Source organism: Papio anubis, chromosome 1 (assembly GCF_008728515.1).
Source record: "Papio anubis isolate 15944 chromosome 1, Panubis1.0, whole genome shotgun sequence".
Taxonomy (NCBI): domain Eukaryota; kingdom Metazoa; phylum Chordata; class Mammalia; order Primates; family Cercopithecidae; genus Papio; species Papio anubis.
In genome coordinates, this window is record NC_044976.1 from 119,806,753 (window position 1) to 119,815,953 (window position 9,201).

At 48.4% G+C, this 9,201-nt stretch overlaps 1 non-coding gene across 1 annotated transcript; it reads right to left on the reverse strand.

Annotated features, from left to right (window-relative positions):
• Positions 1-7,737: 7,737 nt before the first annotated feature.
• On the reverse strand, positions 7,738-7,901 carry LOC116272603. The gene has a single exon (XR_004181248.1). It is a non-coding gene; the product is annotated as a U1 spliceosomal RNA (small nuclear RNA).
• Between the last annotated feature and the right edge of the window lie 1,300 nt (positions 7,902-9,201).

Below are 9,201 nucleotides of genomic sequence, written 5' to 3' on the forward strand. Positions count from 1 at the left end.
ATTTTGTAGGACTTGTATATTTTTGGGGAGGGATTTTTGCTGGACAAGTGTCCTTTTTATTAGGAGGGTGGCAGTGGGATATGAGTCCCAAACGCCGTCTCTGTAAAGTCCCCCTTTTACTCCGTCCGCCCATCGGGAGTCCCAGGGGTCTTTTATGTTTAGATGATATTTAAGGGGGTCACTTCTTCCATCGTAAGTGAAGAGATATTTGCTGCTTAACTTTCTGTCATGTGTATTATCTAGCATTGAATGGTGTATTTTACAACATTTGTATGGGCAACCCAGATTGGTTTGCTGCCAATAGTTTTTACAATTGTATTCTGTCTGGTCATGTAGGAAACAGATGGATGGTTGAGCCCATCTATCAGCGACGGAAGTTAGGGAGAAATTTATGGAAAGAGCAGATTGACAGCCTTGAGGTGAGCAGTCTGCAGTGCCTTGCAGAACTGTATGTTGCTTGTTGTTGGAGGACCAAGTTTCAGTTATGGAGAATCTCCATATAAAGGTTGGGTTAGTAATTGCTGTTGGAATGTAGAAGAAGGATAGTAATAAAAGTGAGTAAGAAAACTTCATCTTCTAAGTAAGCGTAGAATGCGCCTTGCCACTGGAGGTGTTCTACAAAGGTGAGTAGGCGAGAGAACCACTGTGTTGGGCCGGGGTCTGGGGGCAAATAGAGATCTGGGGTGATGTGTTGAAACTCTGCCAGATTTGTGTACAGTATGGTGAGAAATCGGGACAGTCATAAAAGGCCTGGAAACATATGTTAATTAGGGAAGTTTGGTGAGCTTGAGGCGGGTGGGGGTGAGTTTAGTTGATTCCCACTTGTCGCCTTCTGCGGGGGCCCTCTTTAGTTGTGATATGTGGACCCAGTGTGTGAGGCCTAATAACTTGGCTGCTGTGTGTGTGGATAGGAGGACAGTATACGGGCCTTTCCACCTGGGCTGGAGGTCTTTGGCCTGGATGTTCTTTAAGTATACTTGATCACCTGGGCTGAGAAAGGTGTGTAGATTATAAGTGCCTGTCGGAGGCGGGTGTGCTAGTTCTGCATGCTGTCTTAGTAGTTGTCTCAAAAGAGTTAAGTATGGAAGGTAATTTGCCAGCGGAGAGGAAAGGGTAGGCAGCTGTTCTAAGGTGAGGGGTCGGCCATAAACTAGTTTGAATGGACTGAGGCCTGTTGGACTTCGAGGGGCGGCCCGCAGCCGGGTTAAGGCTAGAGGCAGGAGGGTTACCCAAGACTGTTGAGTCTCAAGTGAGAGTTTGGTGAGTTGTTGTTTGATTAGTCCGTTGGCTTTTTCTACTTTTACCAGAGGATTGGGGTCTATAAGGGATGTGGAGTTTCCAGGTGATGTGTAGGAGGGCTGCCACCTGTTGGACTACCTTGGAGATGAAGGCTGGGCCATTGTCAGACTGGAGGGTGAGTGGGAGGCCGAACCTAGGAATAATGTGTTCAGTGAGTATGGAGGCAACTATATTGGCAGTCTCTCCTGTGGTAGGATAGACCTCTATCCATCCTGAAAAGGTATCAATGAGGGTTAAGAGATATTTGAATTTTTTATGTTTTGGCATGTGGGTAAAATCAATTTGCCAATCTTCACCTGGTTGGTGTCCTCTGAGTTGGTGACTTGGGTGGGAGTTGCGTAATGCGCCTTGAGGATTTGACTTGGGGCATGTGAAGCACTGTTGGTTGATTATAATTAGGTGTTTCATGAGTGTAGGGCAGTGGATAAGGGGGCTTAGAAGGTTATATAGAGCTCTGGGTCCTATGTGTAAGGAATTATGTATGTCTCTTAAGACGGTGTGGAGTTGTGTTTTAGGAATAACTAATTTATTATTGGTGTAAATCCAATAGTCTGTGGCTAGTCTGGCTGTTGAGTCTTGTAATACTTTGGTTTTTTCTTCCTGGGTGTAATTAGGGGTATATTGGGGAGAAAGAAAACAAACAGAAGGAAGTGTAGGGGTGGAGAATCCGGCAGCCGATTTGGCAGTGGTGTCAGCAGAATTGTTGCCAGCTGCCACCGGGTTAGATGGAGTCTGATGACCTTTACAGTGTATGATGGCTGCTTTGGAAGGTGCTGATAAAGCGTCTAGCAGTTTAAGTATTTGCTTTTTGTTGATTATGGGGGTACCACAGGTGGTTAGGAACCCTCTTTCTTTCCAGATGACAGAATGGGTGTGTGCAATTAAGAAGACATACTTAGAATCTGTGTATATGTTTACTGTTTTTCCTCTAGATAGGAGGAGAGCCCTAGTTAGTGCGATAAGCTCCGCCTGCTGTGATGTTGTTCCTTGTGGTAAAGGCTTAGCTTCTAGGACAGTGGATGATGTAACTACCGCGTATCCTGCCTGCCTGTTTCCTTGAGAATTTATAAAGGAACTGCCATCCACAAATAGGGTTAACTGTGGGCTTTCCAAGGGTTGGTCATGTAAATGCAAGTGACTAGGTGGTTGGGCCTCTAAAAGTTCTGGACAGGAGTGTTCAGTATGGGGTTGTTTGAGAGGGTTGAGGAGTAAGGTTGCTGGGTTTAGAGAGGAGCAGACTCCTAGGACAATGGTAGAGTCTTCTATGAACAAGAGGTGGAAAAGTTGGAGCCTGGACGGGGTTAGGTGGCTGATACTTTTGTGGGCAATAAGGTCTTGAAGGCGGTGGGTAGAGAAGACTGTCAGGCTGCAGCCTCTGATGAGTTTCTTTGCTTCCTGGGTTAGACAGGCTGCTGCTGCTAGGGCCCGAAGGCAGGGCTGCCACCCTTGTACAGTGGGATCTAATTGTTTGGATAGATATGCCACAGGATGGTATGTGGTGCCTATAGGTTGGCTAAAAGGCCAATAGCAACTTTTTGTCTTTCATCTGTGAAAAGCTGGATGGGGCGTTGGAAGTCTGGGAGTGAGAGAGTAGGATGTGAGAGAAGGCAGTTTTTTAGGTGAGTGAATGTTTATAGATTAACTTTGGGTTAGACAAAGGTCCTTGGGGAGTCTCCTTGACAGCTGCATATAGAGGTTTTGCCAAGATTCCGAAATTAGGAATCCAGTGTCTGAAAAACTCTACTAGGCCTAGGAAGGATTGGATTTCTTTAGCGTCTTGGGGAGGAGAAAGATTTTGTATTAGAGTTAAACGGTCTGTGGTGAGCGAGCGCGTTGTGGGAGTGATTTCAATGCCTAAATGTAGGACACATTGTTGTGAGAGTTGAGCTTAGTATTTGGATACTCGGTAACCTTTGGATCCTAGATGATTAAGGAGGATTGCAGTGTCCAAAAGAGAGTCCTGTCTCATGGGACTACAGAGTAAAAGGTCATCTACATATTGGAGAATTTTACTATTTGTAAGAGGACAGGAGGCCAAGTCTTTTGCAAGGGCTTGCCCAAAGAAATGGGGGCTATCTCGGAACCCTTGGGGAAGCACTGTCCATGTCAATTGAGTGGAGGCATGGGTGTCTGGGTCTTCCCATGTAAAGGCAAAGAGAAACTGACAATCTGGGTGTAAGGGAATAGAGAAAAATGCATCTTTTAGATCTAGCACAGTAAAGTGTGTTGTGTTAGATGGGATAAGAGAGAGAAGGGTATAGGGATTGGGAACTACTGGATGGGTGGGGCAAACAGCCTCATTGATAAGACGAAGATCTTGCACTAACTGAAAAGTCCCATCTGCCTTCTTTACAGGTAGGATGGGGTGTTACAGGGGGAGTGAGTGGGGATGAGGATGTGTTGGCTGAGTAACCTAGTAATGATTGGTTTTAGTCCTCATAAGTGTTGTGGAGAGAGAGAGAACTGTGGGCGGGTTGGAAACCCGGGTTTTTAAGTTTTATGAGTATTGGTGAATGATGGTCCGCCACGACAGGAGTGGAGGTGTCCCACACTTCGGGGTCTATAGGAATGGGGAAATTAGGGAAAGGGTTAGTAGGGTTGTTGGAGTCATTTGAGTTAGTTAATACTAGAAGTAGATGGCAGGCGGGGTGGGGGGACCTAGTAGGAAGGGAGATACAGGCTTTCAGTTGGCTTAGGATATCTCAGCCTAGTAGAGGAGTGGGCATGAGGGGATAATGAGGAATGAGTGTGCAAAATAGTTATTGGCCAGGCAGCAATTAAGAGGTGGTGTTCTAAGAGGACTAGACGGAGTGCCTCCAACTCCTATAACTGAAATGTGAGACGGGTGACTAGGTCCACTAAATGATGGCAAAACAGAGTAGGTAGCCTCCATATCCACAAGAAAAGAAACTGGCTTACCCGCTACCTGAAGAGTTACCCGAGGCTCGGCGAGGGTGATGGGGGTCCCCGAGTCCAGGCGCCTTCAGTCGTCATCTAGGTTTAAGAGCTGGAAGGAGCTCCCAGGGTCCTGAGAAGGGACATCACGTTGACACGCTATGCCCGTTTTCAGGGTGGGGCAATCTGACTTCCAATGCCCTTCTTCTTGGCAAGCCGGGCAGGTAGTGGATGGCGGGCGAGGATTGGGACAATGACTTGCCCAATGTCCGCGTTTGCCACACTTAAAACACGGTTGTGTTGGACCTGAAGGTTGGGCCTGTGGGCATTTGTCAGCCCAATGACCTGGGGTGCCGCACTTATAACAGGCCCCCTTTGTTGCCTTAGTAGGCTTACCTCCTGGCCTGGGATTGAGATTAGGTTGCAGGGCTGCCACTAGTGCTTGGGCATTGAGGGCTGCCTTCTGTTTGGCCTTATTTTGTCTCTGGGCCTCAGCTGTCTCTTCTTGCGAATTAAAAACTTTAAAAGCTAGCTTGACTAAATCTTGGATGGGGGTCTGAGGACTATCTTCGGCTTTTTGGAGTATTTTCCTAATATCTGGGACCAATTGTGAAATAAAATAAGATGCCAAGATAATGGCCCCGGCTGGGGAGGCTGGGTCTAATCGGGTATACTGGGTTAAAGCCTCTGTTAGCCTATTTAAGAATGTGGCTGGATTTTCATCTGGACCTTGAATAATTTCTTTTAATTTATTAAAATTAACTATTTTGTTTGAGGCCGCCTGCATACCTGCCAGGAGGCATTGGGTCATGATGTCTCACCTTCGGCGACCCGGCTGGCCTACTTGGTAGTCCCATTCTGGGTCAATAGATGGGACTGCTTGTTCCCCTACTGGAACAGCAGCATCCGTTAAGTGTAACTGATCTGCATGCTGCCTGGCTGCCACTAGGATGTGCTCTTGCTCCTCAGGGTTTAGAGTAGAGGTAAGAATGACATGGAGGTCGTGCCAGGTTAGATCATCGGCCTGGCACAGGTACCTGAATTCTTTGGTATAAACCGCAGGGTTGGCAGAGAAGTCTCCTAAGCGTTTTTCAATCTCGGAAAGATCTGCTAGTGAGAAAGGGACATGGACCCTGACTATACCTTCTGCACCGGCCACCTCGCGTAGTGGGGCCAGAACTGTAGGGGGATGAGGGGTAGGAGTGGGGGTAGGAGCAGGGCTTGAAAAATCTTTGGAACGGGTGTGAGAGGATATGGGTGAATCAAGGTGGCAAGAGGGAGGTGCCGAGGGGGCGGGGGAAGGGGCGGCAGGTGGAGCCAAGGTAGAGGTGGAATTGGAAGGGGACGGAGTGTAGGGTGGAAGGGAAGGGGAGGCGGCTGCTGGAGGTCTGAAATGGGAGTTTCCGAGATCCTCGAGCAGGTGGGACAGGAAGGATGACTCCTCTTTGTCCGACCCCACGGGGACCCCAGCCCTGGCCAACATGACTTGGGCCAAGGAGCATTGGCTACATAAATCTGGTCGAGAGCATAAATCCCAAAATCCTTGTATATAATTTATTTCACACCACTTGCCTAGGCGCTGGCAAAAATTGCTGAGGTCGATTAAAATATTACGATCTAGGGTGCCTTCAGGCGGCCATAGGGACTGATTGTCTAGTTTATATTGCGGCCACGCCACAGTGGAGAGGAAAATTAGTCGCTTTCGCTTTAGATCCTGCTCTAATTGAAGGGTTTTTAGGTTGCCTAATAAACACCCTAAAGGGGTGTCTCGCAGAATTTTGGACTGGGGATTACCCATTGCCTTTCTTTGGCTAATGGAAACTGGGCTCTGGCTGACTCCAAAGCGTCCTTTGGAATCACTAGAGACCGGCGGCTGGTGGAGCCATAAGTGGATGGAGAGACTTCTGAGCAGACGTCTCTGTCTCAGAAGATTTCCTGTGGGTCACCTGGTGACCTTAAGGGTGGCCTCGGGCCTGCGCAGGACTTATTGGCCAAGGAGTGGGAAAGAAAGACAAAGGGCACTTACCCCAGGAGATTCTGGAGGAATGGATTGGTAGAAAGCGGTTCTTTGGGTCCTGGTCCATCCTAGGCGTGGGAGGAGGAGGCTCCTCGGACCTTGGGGGGCCCTGAGGAGGGGTCTCCTCACGGGTTTGGGCACCACCTGATTTATTTAATTTCTTTTAGTCAGGAAAGAGGCACTGGAGTCAAGTGGTAGGAAAGAAAGAACTTTATTGACCAACGGGTCAGGGCTCTTGGGCGAGGTTCACAGGTCCTCTAAGTGGGGACACGGAAGTCCCGCCGGCGCTCTCAGGCGAGGTTCCTCGGACCACAAGCAATAGGGCCGCGGAAGTTCGCGCTGGCGCCTGCCGGCTGCGACTTTTACGTCCTGGGCTTGGAAATGGGAGAGCAGTGGGTGGGATAAGGGCGTGCCAGGGGCGTCTCCGTAGTAAGTTTCCGTTTCCTCAAATTGACTTCACGTGGCGCCTGCTCAGTTGGTCTGCTTTTTTCCCGGGCGCGGGCTGCATTTTCCCGCGCGCGGGTAAGTTGGATGATGAAGAACCCAGAAGTAGTAAGGGCTGCGTCTTTTCTGTTCACCTTCCTCCATCTTGTCCTTTTCCCCTTCACCCAGACAGTACTAACGCGTGTCAGGTGTAAACCGCAAGTTGAGAGAGAGCTAAGTATTTTCTGTCCATGAAGGTGATAAGCGAGGGCCTGAAGAAAGAGGGAAGGGGGAGGACACTGGCGCCAGAAATGGGAAAGGGCTGCTTGGGGGCGGGAAGGATGGGTGGGGGTGCTATCTAGAAAGCTGCCTGGCAATGGATGTAGGATGTGGAAGCGAGACATCAAACAAGCAGCTGTCACTTGAATAAAGTCTGAAGAAAGACTAGATATGTAAACGGCAGGAGACAGCAGGGAAACTGGACCCGGCTCCTCGTAAAACTTCCTGCGTTACATTTCAGGGAGGATCGCAGCGCATTTCAGCCAAGACCTGTGAGACTGCGGTTCTGACCTGCGGGCCTCGATGAATATGCACTAGGGACCTGGACGCTGCGAGAGCCGTTCCCCTACACAAAGTACGCATATTATGTGTACATCCCAGCGGGGACACTAAGAGCTCCAAAGGCCCTGTTTTCTTCCCAAAGAACAGCGCCCGTGTGCGTAGTTTGTACCTGGCTCTATGAAGTGAGAACGCATTCCCCCCTAGCACAGAAATCCTACAAACTACTGTGGGGGCTGCAGTTAGAAGCGGAAGCTGTATAAAGGGCTAGGGAACAACACGAAGATTTTTACAGATCGTGAGAACCCAAGACACTGGAGACCATTGACCAATCTCTGCAGAAGGCCGCCGCCCATAGAAACGGAAGAGCTGTGCGGCCTTCACGGTAGTTACATTATGTTGCAAGGGCTGACGCTTCTTATTTCTCCTCTGACAGAATCGACATGTTACTTACCATTTTCTAGCCTTCCACGGTAAGAATGACATTTACACGCCACACGAAACACAAAGTTTAATACACAACCTATTCTTTTAACTAAAAGATTCAGGGGAAAGCGCGAACGCAGTCCCCCACTACCACAAATTATGCAGTCGAGTTTCCCACATTTGGGGAAATCGCAGGGGTCAGCACATCCGGAGTGCAATGGATAAGCCTCGCCCTGGGAAAACCACCTTCGTGATCATGGTATCTCCCCTGCCAGGTAAGTATGAGTTTCTGCACCTCCGCCCCGCCGCAGCCTCATACGCCTCACCCTTTACACACACGGTCACTTGCCCCGCGCACTCTCGAGTCCTTCTAGCTCTGACAGACAACTGGGACTCTCAGGTCCGACCAGCGGTCCTGAACCCGCTCCTACAGCACGGGAACTCCTTCGTGGCGAAGCAGCAGGTGGGGAAGCAGCAGCCCCTGCGCTGCCTCATCTACATAGAAGTCGCCCTCTCCGTGATGTCACTGACAGTGCCCTTCCCAGTCCACCCTCTGCTTTTCTGCCACTCAGCAGACCAACCCGCTGCAGAGCCTACAAGGGGAAGTGACGTCTACCATCTTCCTTTTTTCCTCCCGCCCCCGCATCTGTTCTCTCCCAAAAAAGCTGGTCGTTAGCCTGTGTTGAGTAGCAAGCTTTTGGCGGCCAGATGGAGCCTAGGAACCCTTCTTCAAATAATGGCTTTTAATTCGCAGACTAGAACGTTTAGGATTACAAAAGAAACCAGTTCTCTTCACATCCTTATCCTTGGGATGTAGCATTCTGCTTGAAATTGGAAGCAGTTTAATATCAGAGAGAAACCATATTTATGAAAGTAAAGAGGCTGCTCAGATGACTGCAAACCAGCCTTCCTTACTGATTTTATCACTGGTAATGTTATAAAGACAGTTGTCCAGTTTCATGAATCTCGTAGTTTTTTGTTTTTTTTTTTTCCCAAATTCAGTATTGTAGAAAAATACGCTGCCCCAGAAGAAATTATTGGATACTCTCAAACGTGGTGTTGGACTTTGTCATCTCTTGCACAGCCATCTCCAGACCTTAGTGCTTACTTCATGTTAGTATTTTATATTCTGCAAAGACAAAAACTAAAATAATCCAAATTTGACACAAATACCTGGGATACATCTTATTTGAGATGTTTAACAAATGTCTGGATCATCTTCTTATACTGGATTATGGCGCAAGAAACACTGTGAAGTAAGCAAAGTTGGGATGTCCAAGTCAAAGACCATTTGAATATTTCCAAGTAGATTTGAGACAGGAATAATACAGAGTGGTCACAGGATAACAAATTCTAGGCAGCAGATTTACCTGACTTAAGGTTATGGGCTCATAAGACGCTGAAAAACCAGTGTGGACCAAGCTGGGTAAGACTGACTGGACCCAATGTGGTGCTGGATTTAACGTAGGTTTTACCTAGGCCCTCACTATATGCTCATTAACATACTAAATCACACACCCACCAGTGCCATGACAGTTCTGAGACCAATGTTTGATGTAAAAATGGATGGCACCACAGTTCCG